Below are 15,358 nucleotides of genomic sequence, written 5' to 3'. Positions count from 1 at the left end.
AGATGGCTTATTCTGTGTGTCCAGATAATTAAAGTTATAGTTGTAACTTGGATACTTGTGTTAGGTTACTTGGTCTTTAATATAAATTAATTTCTCATGGATTCAGCTATATTATATTTTTTAAAATGGGTGAAACAAAAGCCTCAAATTATTTTTGCCAAATTTTCACAGATAAATTGGAACAAATAATACATTCATACTATTATACTGCTAATAATAATTTGTATAATATAAGATATAGACCAATGGAATGGAACAAAGCCCTCATAAATAATGCCACATATCTACAACTATCTGATCTTTGACAAACCTGACAAAAACAAGAAATAGGGAAAGGATTTCCTATTTAATAAATGGTGCTGGGAAAACTGGCTAGGTCTATGTAGAAAGCTGAAAGTGGATCCCTGCCTTACACCTCATACAAAAATTAATTCAAGGTGTATTAAAGACTTACATGTTAGACCTAAAACCATAAAAACCCTAGAAGAAAACCTAGGCAATACCATTCAGGACATAGGCATGGGCAAGGACTTCATGTCTAAAACACCAAAAGCAATGGCAACAAAAGCCAAAATTGACAAATGGGATCTAATTCAACTAAAGAGTTCTGCACAGCAAAAGAAACCACCATCAGAGTGAACAGGCAACCTACACAATGGGAGAAAATTTCTGCAACCTACTCATCTGACAAAGGGCTAATATCCAGAATCTACAATGAACTCAAACAAATTGACAAGAAAAAAACAAACAACCCCATCAAAAAGTGGGCGAAGGATATGAACAGACACTTCTCAAAAGAAGACATTTATGCAACCAAAAAACACATGAAAAAATGCTCATCATCATTGGCCATCATTGAAATGCAAATCAAAACCACAATGAGATGCCATCTCACACCAGTTAGAATGGCCATCATTAAAAAGTCAGGAAACAACAGGTGCTGGAGAGGATGTGGAGAAACAGGAACACTTTTACACTGTTGGTGGGACTGTAAACAAGTTCAACCATTGTGGAAGTCAGTGTGGTGATTCCTCAGGAATCTAGAACTAGAAATACCATTTGACCCAGCCATCCCATTACTGGGTATATACCCAAAGGATTATAAATCATGCTGCTATAAAGACCCATACACATGTATGTTTATTGTGGCACTATTCCCAATAGCAAATACTTGGAACCAACCTAAATGTCCAACAACGATAGACTGGATTAAGGAAATGTGGCACATATACACCATGGAATACTATGCAGCCATAAAAAATGATGAGTTCATGTCCTTCATAGGGACATGGATGAAGCTGGAAACCATCATTCTCGGCAAACTATCGCAAGGACAGTAAACCAAACACCGCATGTTCTCACTCATAGGTAGGAATTGAACAATGAGAACACATGGACACAGGAAGGGGAACATCACACTCTGGGGACTCTTGTAAGGTGGGGGGAGAGGGGAGGGATAGCATTAGGAGATATACCTAATGCTAAATGACGAGTTAATGGATGCAGCACTCCAACATGGCACATGGATACATATGTAACAAACCTGCACATTGTGCACATGTAACCTAAAACTTAAAGTATAGTAAAATAAAAGAAAAGAAAAGAAAAGAAAAAAATTTGAAAACCAATAAAAAGATACAAATAATAATACATATTATTAATTAATTAAATCCTGCTGTAAAGATGAGGGTATTAGCAACTTTTAAAAAATGCTCATTATATATCTGCATGGTTTTAAGTTACTATTCCTGTACAAAAAGCAACTGAAACAATTACATAGCTAATTATTTCGTTTTATCATATCAGAATTATCATTATCAGAATTTTGTGTTAAGCAATTTGTGTGCCTTCATTTCTGTATATATCATCTTACTCAGCTTTTATTCAAAATTAACAAATATTTTGGCTGCATTCTGCTACGAAAATGGTGCTTTCTTAGCCCAGCTCTTATGTTGTTTCCCTTGATACTGTTAGCTCTGGTCTTGTCACTTTGAATTCCTAACGTTTACCTGGACTGGTATTCTGGTATTTGTTTCTTACTAGGTCTTTTCCAATTCTTGCACTCTGTTGATTTCCTTAATATTGTTTAACCAGCTTTGCTAAGAATTGGTGATTCTTTTAAGGTAAGCTCTTATGCAGAACTTTGTCTTGATGACTAGATTTGGGTTCCTATATTTGCTCTGATGACCAAAGTGCCTTCCATTTTGCCATGATCATCAGATCACCTATGGGTAACACATGAGTGCCATTATTCATGCTTATAGACATCCCCTTCTCTTCTGCATCCTTCCTGGTTGTAACTTTTCTGGTTTTAGCTCCGTGCTATCCATTCATCACCCATTGAACCCAAATATCTAGGATTTTTAGGGGACCCAACCATCTTAAAGTAACTATTAATCCTCTTTGGTTCCTGGCATCATTTGTCTTTCCCTTGTACTGCTATGCTATGTTAATTTTTCCAATTTGTTTTTATCAGCCCATATTTCTGAAGCAAATTGATTCTGTCTTGACATTTCTCAGCTGAGTTCTATCCATAATAACTTAACATTTTTATCAGTCTGTATTGCATGCAGCTGCGTATAACAGCGAAACCAATTTAAAATTTCTTAACTAATTAGTTATTAGTCATGTATTTTCCTCCACTAGAAGACGTCTGGAGTTAATAGGTCCAGAGTTGGTGTACCTGTTCAGTATTCTCCCCAGGACCCAGATTCCTGCTTTTATCAGCTCCCTCAAGTAAGTTAGCCTGTTACTTTTGTCATTTTGGTTGTATAATGGCCAATTTTGTTTTTGCCAATATTTTAGTTGCTTCTTTTCTCCATGAAGCACAACTTTTATGCTTCTAAACTTTCAAAAAAACTGCTTTATTGGGGTATAACTGACATGCGATAAACTGTATACACTTAAAGTAACTAAATAAATTTGGACCTATACATACCCATACACACACACACACACACACACACACACACACACACACACAAAAGAACCTTCAGCTTTTCTGTATCTTGACACATTATTGAGATCAGGCATAAAGTAGATTTCATAGCATTTAGCATCAGTCACCAGTGCCTGGCCAATTAACAACATTCTTATTCCTTGTTTGTGGGAAAGTGTAAATGACCTGGTAACTGGGAGATAGAAAAAGTGTGAAATGCCTCTGGTGTAAATATTTGAGTTATCGTTAGAATTCATCTCAGTGAGCCCAGAAAATTTAGATACTCATATGCTTTTTATATTTTCCATGCAGTAAAAAGTTCTGTAATTGGATTTCTGTGTCTTATTTCCTAAATGTTATTCTCTCATAAATGTACTGTTGCTCTTCTCTTCATAAAAGTATACCTGCCACGTAATTAAAATAGTAGCTGATGCATGAAAATGTAGGACAGGCAGTGGTGGGGAATGTTAGGGATTTGGAGTAAAATAGAATAAAATTCAAATCTCAATTCCATGATGGACTTCTTTATCCTGGCATCAGGGTTAGAGTTTGGATCAGGGTCAGAATCATGTAATTAACCTCCTAAGTGTTGGTTTTCTTGTCTGTAAAATGTCAGTAATAATACATTGCTAATAATGTAGTGATGAGTAATAATGTAATGCCTGACACAGGTCATCTTCAAAAAATTGATGCTATTAAAAGTGGTATCATTTTGTACTATAACATCTTATCACTTGGCAAGGGTAGGTTTGGATAATGTGAAATAACTCATATTTTCTCTTCCAATTTAAATATCTGGCTGACTATGAAATTATGCATGATATGATGAGCTTTCCTGTCACGCTTTAAGAGGTTTCTATTATGGGAACAAAACTGTTAGGTTACAGAGAGAATGTTCAACAAGTTTAGGGTTGTAAAGTAAATTCTCCCAGTGAATTGAGAAGTTTACATGGTGGAGGGGAAAACATAAGTGGGTTAAGGAAGCACAAACGCGTAAGAAGTTGAATTTCAAGGAGAAAATAGGAGTATTTGCTGTAAATCATGCTTTTTATTTTTTGTTTTTCCCCCCATACTTTTCTTTGGAAAAGTATCAAAAAAATCAGTGTATGTCTGTGTATCTATGAGTGTGTGCATAGGTGTATTTGCATGAATATGTGTATCTCACACATTTTGAAAGGATACAGAAAGTATATATTTGTTTTTTTGTTTACTCCTTAGTTATTTTCACGTCCCCTCTCTTCTCTTTTTTTCTCACATCTTGCCAAAACCCCGGTTCATAAGAAATATGCTCATATATGTACGTATCAAAGTAAAGATTCACCCTGCGTTTAAAATGACTACGACTGAAACATATCGGGGACAGTTCAAACTCAAGAGGGCTGTTAACTCTGATTATAACTACTCTGACCATTTGCTGGCCAGATGAAACTCCACTTTGCTATTCTGACTCAAACTCCCAGGGATTGTGCAAAATATTACTTTGGAACTCTAAAAAGAAAACATCTTGGATGTAATAGCTATATACATTTAGAGGTAGGAAATTGCTAATTCAGCTGTAAAATTGTTTCATTTGATTCAAGATGCACTTTTTGAGCTTCCTCTTTGTTTCCAAAAAGCATTGATATATACACATTACCAAGCTATAAACCATATTTAATTTAAACATAACTGACTTTATTAATCCTTTCCATGTCTCAAAACCTTCTTGTACTATAAAAGAACATAAGCATCAGTGCATGAAACTCAGATATAGTCAAATGATTTCCCACATTTAGCTGAGATTCCAGCTTAAAAACTGAACAAAATAGACGAGCGTGAGGCCATAATATTCATAAGCATAGCATGAATATTTTGATAGCCTTTCTGCCATGAACAAATTTGAAAACTCTTTCTCCCTTTGTATCCAGGCAATTCAAATGCTATATTTGCCAGAAAATGTAATTTTAGAAATCATTAGAATTAATGAAGTCATATTTTCAAACAATAGAAATGTCCACCGCACTAAAACCATTTTCAGATATATGGAAATCCATTTTATTGTATTATGTTCTGAAATTATTATCCTTTTAGTTTGGAGACCAATGATTGTAAGGAATTCCACCAGGTGGCTTTCTGATCCCAAACTCAAACTTCTCCCCTCTTTCTGAAGTGACTAAACCACCAAGAAAACCTCTAGCTCTTTTTTGAAATACTATGCATAGGTTTATCAAGTTAGTGAAATAGTCCTACAGGTTTACTGGTAACTGTTTGAGTTATAAACATCTTCAGTAAAACCTTAGAAAACTGAGTTGCATATGAGATATGATCCTACCATTATGACAGTTAAACTTATATCTGCTTTTGCATTTCTGATTTTTAACAGTCAAAAGTAGGATAATCAATAAAAGAAAAAACTAAACTATTTAATTTTTAAAATATATTCCTTACTTCTGTTGTTACATTATGGCATGTTCTTGATAGTAAACATGATGTCAGTGGTGTGAATTAGTTATGATTAAGGATTCAGAATGCCAATTTTAAAGGTTAATTTGGCCTCTTCCATAAAATCAGATCTTCGTCAGTGATGGAAAGCACTGGAAAGTTTTAAATAATTTATGTTAGTACTAACTGGTGTCACTCTTTTAATCTCTTCTGAGGACCTAATAAAGGTGAAAGTGACAGTAACTACCATCTTCTTTATCTACATAGCTACAAAATATTATAACCAATGTTTCTGTATCCAAGGGGGGAACACAAAGACAACCAGCTAACCCATTCCATCCTCATGAACAGAGAAGGAGTTTAGACAAAAGAGTGTTTTACAGGCCAGAGAGTTCCATGCTCGACTGTCTTTTTGAAAAACTTTTGCATTTGTTGCTACTATTCCTGGTTATCCAATGTAATCCATTTAAAATTGTGACTAATGCCATAATACAGTATTATTTCAGGCCACTGTAGCTGAAGAAAATTTCGTGATGTTGCTCAGGAAAAATCTTGGTTTAATGCATAAAGATTGTTTTTCTTTTCTGAGATGGCAGATAGATAGAAGGCAATGTTAGTATGCCCCTCACACTTGGAAGAACAGAATAGTGGGTAGAGATTTTTTTTCCCCTAAAAACCACCACAGGAGCTTAAAATGAAAACCAGAAGAATCCACAGACTCTTTGAAAGAAGTGGCAGACTGCAGCCTGCTTTGTGAGACAGGTGAAAAACCGTAAGTATCCAGAGTATGAGAGGGGGAAAGCCTACCTCCAAGCACACATCCCTACCAGGGAATCTGAAAATCCAGGCCATGGTTTAAGAAACCCTTAATTCTACCAAGAGCTGGAATGGATTTAGGGAGTGGCATGAAATATAAAACAGCAGCAGCAGTAGGAAGTGCCTCGTAGGCATTCCCAGTCTCCAGAGTGGACCAAGGGAAGCCATCTCTGACTGTATTTCACAGGAGCCCTCAGGGAAGTCAGCCAATGAGCTCAAGGAGAGGTCCCAGGGTGAAAGATGCCCCCAACTGGATTTTGTGATATAATCTCAAGTGGCGATAAACTCCTTTGAACAGAACCTGGAAAAGAGTGGGAAGTGTGTTGTAGATAGGAGCATAGGAGCTGGGCACCAAGCCTTGCAGCAGACAAGGAGGGATGTGGCCTGAGAGTCATGCTTGCTTTCTCTGCAGGGAAGCCTATGGCCAGGGCAATCTGAGTTCTGTGCTCATGCTGTCTGGATCTAAACCCAGTGCTTTTAGCAGAGCACTGTGAGAGTGAGACTGGCCTCACTGACTATGTGGGGGCTGAGTGAGGCTTGCTGCTTCCCACTACTCCCCTCTCCCTTTGCAAACTCTTCTAAGCATAAGTGGCAGTTATACTCCTCTCTGGAACATTACCCCAGCAGCCTGAGAACCAGCCTGTCTACCACAGGGGCTGCAGCCTGCCCCACCCAAGGATAGTCTGAGCTTAGACCCACTTAACCCTGCCCCCACCTGGTAATATTTCTCCACCGCCCTGGTAGCTTAACACAAAGGACATAAACTTTTGGGAGCTTTATGACCCTGCCTATTCTCTGAAAAACCAAAATACTTCTCCTGGGAAACTGAAGCCAAGCTCAAATCCCACTACTACTACTGCTGCTGGTGCTTTTCTGCAAGCACCACCACCTGACTGGAGGCCAGCCAACATAGGCCATTACAGCACCTCTAGGTAGAATAATACTGTACCCTGGAAGGAGAAGAATGGCTGCATGATCTCGGTTATCACCACTGCCTATGACACAGTGGCTAACCAGAGGTCCTGAGTCCATCCACAGCAGAGGTTCAATACTAGAATAAGCCAGCACAATAAGCCTATCTACAACGAAGGAATCTCAGTCTATGTCCTTCTTCTGCCACCTCCATCAGAGCAGGTGCTAGGATCCACTGTTGGGAGACTTGAAGACAGGTCACATCAATGGATCTCTTACAGACATTCCTCAGAACCAGAACTGAGTCTGGTAGTCCCACTGGGTGGCTAGACACAGAAGAGCAATAACAATCACTGCAGTCTAGCTTTCAGGAAGTCCTATTCCTAAGGGAAGGAGGAGGACACTATATCAAAGGGACACCCTGTGGGACAAAAAAATCTGAATGGCAAATCATAAGTCTCAGATTTTTCCAGTGATGGGAAGTTTCTTTCAGCAGAAACACAATTACAGTGCTGGGTGCAGTAGAGAAAGTTTGCACTTTCACCCCAATAGGCAGGCACCTTGTGATCATGAAGAGTCCTGGAGAAGGAGTCTTTGTTCCCCCCAATACACAACTGCAAATACAGCTGGGGCTTCTCACATGGGAACACAGGATGAATGCACCTATAAACAGCCTTCCTGGAACAATTCAGTGACATTGCAGCCTCAAAGGAGGAGCACTCTTCAGATACAGCCTGTATGAGAGGCAGTTACAAATCCTCGCTAACATTCCTGCAGATGAAAAGAGGTACCTGTCTAATACGAATAGCTAGAACATTGGGACAGAAGTGAGGCTGTGAGGTGGACAGATTTCCTGCTGGCCTAGGAGGGGACCTGAGGAAGCTCCCATCCTCCGCCCTAATAAAACCTCAGCACATCTAATTGAGAGCTACCCCAGCCACCTTCCTCAAGGCTGGGACCTCTGCTCGCCATTAGGTGTTACATCTAACCACCTGCTCTAGCTACAATGGGTCCCTACCCAGGGCTATCTCCCTTATTGGCGTAAAGCCTGAATCATCGGCTCAATAAATAAAATACTGGGGAAAATTTGAACAAATAAATAAAGTGTACACAATGAGATAAGTTTCAAAAGATCCCTGCCATTCCAACCCCACAGGAGACAGTGAACTCACCCGCACACCAAGTACAAAACTACTACAACCAGCATCTGGGATACCAGCACACAGAGTGTTTATGAGAAACTATGAGAAACTCATACAGATTCTTCACACCTAAAAGCATTAAGAATCAAATTAGGCTATAATCAACTATAATAATTAGATCCTTAAGAGGAAAAAAATAATGAAAAAATACAGTCCAATCAAAAATAAATTCAAGAAAAATTTGAAGAAATAGTCTACTCAATGAGAAGGAATCAGAAAAGTAATTCTGGTAATACGACACAACAGAACTCTGTAACACTAAAACAGGGTTCTATATCCCCTCAAAAGATCACACTAGCTCTGCAGCAATGAATCCAAAACAAGATAAAATATTTGAAATGCAAGATAAAGAATTCAGAAGGTTGATTATTAATCTACTCAAGGAGATACCAGAGAAAGGTGAAAAACAACTGAAAAAAAAAGACAAATCCAGGATATGAGTACAAAAATTGTTTAGAAAGATAGATATCATAAAGAAAAAAACAATAAGAACTTCTGGAAATGAAAAACACACTTAGGTAAATACAAATTGCATTGAAAAGTTTCAATAATAGTCTAGAAAAAGTAGGAGAAAGAATTTCAGCACTTAAAGACAAGGCTTTTGAATTAACCCACTCAGACAAAGACAAAGAAAGAACAATAAAAAATGAACATCATATTTACTAACATCATGTTTACTATCAAGAACACACCATAATATAACAACAGAAGTTTCCAAGAAATATAAGATTATTTAAAATGGTAAAACCTAAAAATAATTAGTGTTTGAGGGAGAAGTCCAAAAGTTTGAAACACTTATTTGAGGGAAAAATTGAGGAAAACTTCCCTGGCCTTTCTAGAGATCTAGATATCCAAATATAAGAAGCTCAAAGAACTCCTAGGAAATTAACTGCAAAAGATAATCACTAAGGCAAACAGTCATTACACTACCTAAAGTCAACACAAAGGAAAGAATTTTCAGAACTGTGAGACAAAAGCATCAGCTAACCTATAAAGGGACACCTATTAGACTAACAGCAGATTTCTCAGCAGGCACCATACAAGCCAGAAGAGATTGAGGTCCTATCTTTAGCCTCCTTAAACAAAATAATTGTCGGCCAAAGTCCAGCAAAACTAAGCTTCCTAAATAAGAGAGAGAGAAAGTCTTTTTCAGACAAACAAATGCTGAGGGATTTTGCCACTACCAAACCAACACTACAAGAAATGCCAAGAGGATAGTACTGGTACCAAAACAGATATATAGACCAATGGAACAAAACAGAGGCCTCAGAAATAATGCCACACATCCACAACCACCTGATCTTTGACAAGCCTGACAAAAATAAGCAATGGGGAAAGGATTCCCCATTTAATAAACAGTGCTGGGAAAACTGGCTAGCCATATGCAGAAAACTGAAACTAGACCCCTTCCTTACACCTTATACAAAAATTAACTGAAGATGAGTTAAAGACTTAAATGTAAGACCTAAAACAATAACAATCCTAGAAGAAAACCTAGGCACTACCACTCAGGAAAATGGCATGGGCAAAGACTTCATAACTAAAAAACTAAAACAGCAAAAGCAATGGCAAAAAAGCCCAAATTGACAAATAGGATCTAATTAAACTAAAGAGCTTCTGCACAGCAAAAGAAACTATCATCAGAGTAAACAGGCAACCTACAGAATGGGAGAAAATTTTTGTAATCTATCCATCTGACAAAGGGCTGATATCCAGAATCTACAAAGAAACAAATTTACAAGAAAAAAAAAAACAAAAAAACTTCATCAAAAAGTGGGCGAAAGATATCAACGGACACTTCTCAAAAGAAGACATTTATGCAGCCAACAAACATATGAAAAAAAGCTCATCATCACTAGTCATTAGAGAAATGCTAATCAAAACCACAATTAGATACCATCTCACACCAGTTAGAATGGCAATCATTAAAAAGTCAGGAAACAACAGATGCTGGAGAGGATGTGGAGAAATAGGAATGCTTTTACACTGTTGGTGGGAGTGTAAATTAGTTCAACCATTGTGGAAGTCAGTGTGGCGATTGCTTAAGGACCTAGAACCAGAAATACCATTTGACCCAGCAATCCCATTACTAGGTATACACCCAAAGGATTATAAATCATTCTACTATAAAACACATGCACGCTTATGTTTATTGCAGCACTGTACACAATAGCAAAGACTTGGAACCAACCCAAATGCCCATCAATGATAGCCTGGATAAAGAAAATGTGGCATATATACACCATGGAATACTATGCAGCCATGAAAAGGAAGAGTTCATGTCCTTTGCAGGGACATGGATGAAGCTGGAAACCATCATTCTCAGCAAACTAACACAGGAACAGAAAGCCAAATACCACATGTTCTCATTCATACGTGGGAGTCGAACAATGAGAACACATAGACACGGAAGGGAACATCACACACTGGGACCTGTGGGGGGGTGAGGGGCTAGGGGAGGGATAGAATTAGGAGAAATACCTAATGTAGATGATAGGTTGATGGGTGCAGCAAACCACCATGGCACATGTACACCTATGTAACAAGTCTGTATGTTCTGCACATGTATCCCAGAACTTAAAGTATAATAAATAAATAAATAAATAAATAAATAAATAAATAAATAAATAAAAGAAATGCCAAAAAGACTTCTATCTGGAAACAAGACCTTAATATGCACCAAAATAGAACCTCTTCAAAGCATAAATCTCACAGGACCTGTAAAATAATACTACAATGTAAAAAAGTATCTAGGTAACAACTACCATGATGAATAGAACAGTACCTCACATCTCAATATAAATGTTGAATGTTAGTGGCCTAAATTTCCACTTAAATGATATAGAATGGCAGAATGGATTAAAAGCCACCAACCAAGTATCTCCTGTGTCTTCAAGAGACTCACCTAGCGCATAATAACTCACATAAACTTAAGGTAAAGGAGTGGAAAAAAGATATTGCACGCAAATGGAAACTAAACAAGACCAGAGCACCTATTCTTATATCAGACAAAACAGACCTTAACGCAACAACTATAAAAGAAAAAAGACAAAGAAGGACGTTATATAATGATAAAAAGATTAGTCCAATAGGAAGATATTACAATGCTAAATTTATATGCACCTAACGTTGGAGCTCCAGACTTATAAAACAATTACAACTAGACCTAAGAAATTAGATAGCTGCAACCCAATAGTAGTGGCGAACCTCAATACTCCACTGACAGCAATAGACAGATCATCAAGACAGAAAGTCAACAAAGAAATAATGGACGTAAACTACACCCTAGAACAAATGGACTTAACAGGTATTTACAGAAAATTCTGCTTCATTATGACAGAATATATATTCTTCCCTTCAACACATGGTAAATTCTCCAAGATTCCATATCATAGGCCACTAAACAAGTCTTGATAAATTTAAGAAAATTGGAATCATACCAAGTATATTCTCAGACCACAGTGGAATAAAACTGGAAATCCACTCCAAAAGAAACTCTCAAAAGTATACAAATACATGGAAATTAAATGATCTACTCTTGAATGATTTTGGGGTTAACAATGAAATGAAAATGGAAATTAAAAATGCTTTGAAATGACTAACAGTGACACAACTGATCAAAACCTCTGGGATACAGCAAAAGTGGTGATAAGAGGAAAGTTCATAGCATTAAATGCCTACATCAAAAAGTCTGAGCACTTTGGGAGGCTGAGGCAGGTGGATCATGAGGTCAGGAGTTCAAGACCAGCTGGCCAAGATGGTGAAACCCCATCTCTACTAAAAATACAAAAATTAGCCAGGCCTGTAATCCTAACTAGTGTGGAGGCTAAGGCAGGAAATTGCTTGAACCTGGGAGGTGGAGGTTGCAGTGATCTCAGATTGCGCCACTGCACTCCAGCCTGGGTGACAGAGCAAGATTCTGTCTCAAAAAACAACAACAACAACAACAAAAAAAACCCTGAAGCACTTTTTGACAACCTAGTTTCATACCTCATGGTACTAGAGAAACAAGAACAAACTAAACCCAAACCCAGGAGAATAAAAGAAATAACAAATAAACAACAACAAAAAAGTAGAAAAGTTAAACATAAAAAAGCTGTTTTTCTGAAAAGAAACAAAATTGATAACCATTAGTGGGATTAGCCAAGAAAAGAAGGGAAAAGACCCAAATAAGCTCAATTAGAAATGAAACCAGAAATATTACAAACAATACCACAGAAACACAAACCTAATTTGCAGCAACTATGAACACCTTTACATGCACAAACTAGAAAATCTAGAGGAAATGGATAAATTTCAGGAAATATACAACCCTCCTAGATTAAATCAGGAAGAAACAGAAACCCTGAACAGATCAATAACAAGCAATGAGATTGAATCAGTAATTAAAAAAAAAAAAATCACCAACAGAAAAATTCAAGATTAGATGAATTCACAGCTGAATTCTACCAGGCCTTTAAAGAATGGGTACCAATTCTACTGAAACTATTCCAAAAGATAGAGAAAGAGGGAATCCTTACTAAATCATTCTATGAAGCCAGTATCACCCTAATATCAAAACCAGGAAATGACAAAAAAAGAGAACACTACAGACCAATATCCCTGATGAACATAGACATAAAAATTCTCAACAAAATACAAGCTAAGTGGATCCAAAAGCATATCAAAGAGATAGTACATCTTGTTCAAATGGGTTTCATACCAGGGATGCAGAGGTGATTTAACATACCCAAATCAAAAAATGTGATACATGACATAAACAGAATTAAAAAAGAAAACTGTATGATTATCTCAGTAGATGCAGAAAAAGCATTTGAAGAAATCCAGCATTCCTTTATGATTAAAACCTTCAACAAAATAGGCATAGAAGGAACTTACCTCAAAGTAATACAAGCCATCTATTACAAACCCAGAGCCAACATTATACTGAATGGGGAAAAGTTGAAAACACTCTCCCTGAGAACTGGAACAAGACAAGGGTGCCCATTTTCACTACTTCTACTCAGCATAGTATCAGAAGTTCCAGCCAGAGCAAGCAGACAAGAGAAAGAAACAAAGGTCACCCAAATTGGGAAAGAGAAACTCTCATTGTCACTGTTCATCAAGGATATGATTGTGAACCTAGAGAGCCCTAAAGGCTGATCCAAAAGATCTCCTAGACCTGATAAATGAATTCAGTAAAGTCTCAGGATACAAAATCAATGAACACAAATTCACAAATTAGTAGCACTGCTATACACCAACAATGACCAAGCTGAGAATCAAATCAAGAACTCAATCCCTTTTAGCCCAGGTTGGAGTGCAGAGTGTGGTAGCATAATCGTAGCTCACTGTAACTTCAAACTCCTGGGCTCAAGTGATCCTCCATCTCAGCCATCCAAGTAGCTGGGACAACAGGTTTGCACCAACATGTCCAGCCAATTTTCTTATTTTGTGTGTGTGTAGAAATGAGGTCTCTCTATGTTGTCCAAACTGGTCTCCAACTCTAGGCCTCAAGCCATCCTCCCAACTCGGCCCCACAAAGTGTTGGGATTACAGGTGTGATCCACTGCACCCAGCCAATACTATTTCTATGTATGGAATTATTAGCTTTTAATGGAGAAATGATCACCATGTAATAAGGCTGTATAATAAGGCCACCAAATAATAAGTCAATGTTAAAATCATTACTTGATGCAAGTCTAGCAAAGCAAAGTGGATTTTACCTGATTACACAGCTAAAGATTGTTATCTTTGGTAAACAATAACCAACTCAATTTTGTTCTTTGAATTTAGGATGTTGAAAACAGTATATACCTTCTTAAATGTGGAAATGAAACAGCACTTTGTTCATTTCTGCCTAGTTTCTTTGAAATTATTCTATCTATATCCATTTCTTTCTGGAAAACCAGTGAATACTGGTTGAGTTTTCTTTATATTTGCCCACACTAGAAAAGAGACAGAACTACAACAGAAAAATAATCAGAGTACAACCCATATTGGGCATTGAGATATTTTTAATCATATATTTGTGCATGGGTTACTTTGCTTTTTTGAGAATTTGAAAGAAAAAATAATGAAATGATGCTGCCATACTTTGAAACTATGAATTTAAGGGAATAAGATCATTATCTTTTGCCTCCAACCTGTCACATTATTCATAATTTTCTCTTTACTTTGTGTGCATGCTGGCTGCTGAGAGCATATGGTATCCCAAGCAACAATTTATGCTAAAGTGCTCTTTTAAAATTATGGCAGTTCTAGGTCATGTGGTCTTACATTGATATGTTAGTTAACTGTTTATGTCCAAATGACTAAACTGCATGTTCAGACACTGAATATAAACTGAATCAACAAAAGGATGTATCATCTACTTTGATAATTATTATGCTACTGGAAAAAGTCTTCCTAAGGATACTTTTTAAAAGATGTTTATTCACTCTAGCTTGTCACAGAGGAGTTAAAATTCTATGGTTGAAGAGTTTGATTCTGCATACTGCCTGGAACTATCATCATCTTCTTCATTTTGGCCTCAACAGAAAAATCTAACATCTCGGCTCCAGGAATGACTTGGCACATTAGCCTTGTCTTGAGACATCTGCTAAGGCCTAGCAAAGTTCTTTTCCCCTTTTCATGCATAAAGCTGAACATGGCAATGGAGTTTTGTATTAGCATTTATACAGAAATGCATGTATTGAATAACTGCTGTGTATGCCTGGCATCAGAATCAAATATAAAAATACACAGAGGAGCTTCCAGTTTCCAATTCTGCATATAAAGAGCTTAGAAGCCCTTCGCTCCATCCTAACAAATAGAATGCTGAGCAGACTGGAAAATCAACAACTCTACTTGAATCTGTAAGAGAGGGGGGGAGCGCAGGGCACATCACCTCCCCCAAGATTGGAGAGAGAGGCAACTGAATACAGAGAGTCACAGCTTACTGGAGGGGAGAATCATGATCAAGAATCGCAGCAGAAGGCTAGGTGCAGTGGTTCACCTCTAAAATTCTAAATTCCTTCAGAATTCCTTTAGAAGTTTAGACGTGAACCACTTTGGAAGCCAACTTGAGCTCAAGAGTTCAAGGCTGCAG

Source organism: Hylobates moloch, unplaced genomic scaffold, assembly GCF_009828535.3.
Source record: "Hylobates moloch isolate HMO894 unplaced genomic scaffold, HMol_V3 SCAFFOLD_17, whole genome shotgun sequence".
NCBI classification, from domain to species: Eukaryota; Metazoa; Chordata; class Mammalia; order Primates; family Hylobatidae; genus Hylobates; species Hylobates moloch.
This window is presented reverse-complemented; position numbering follows the sequence as displayed.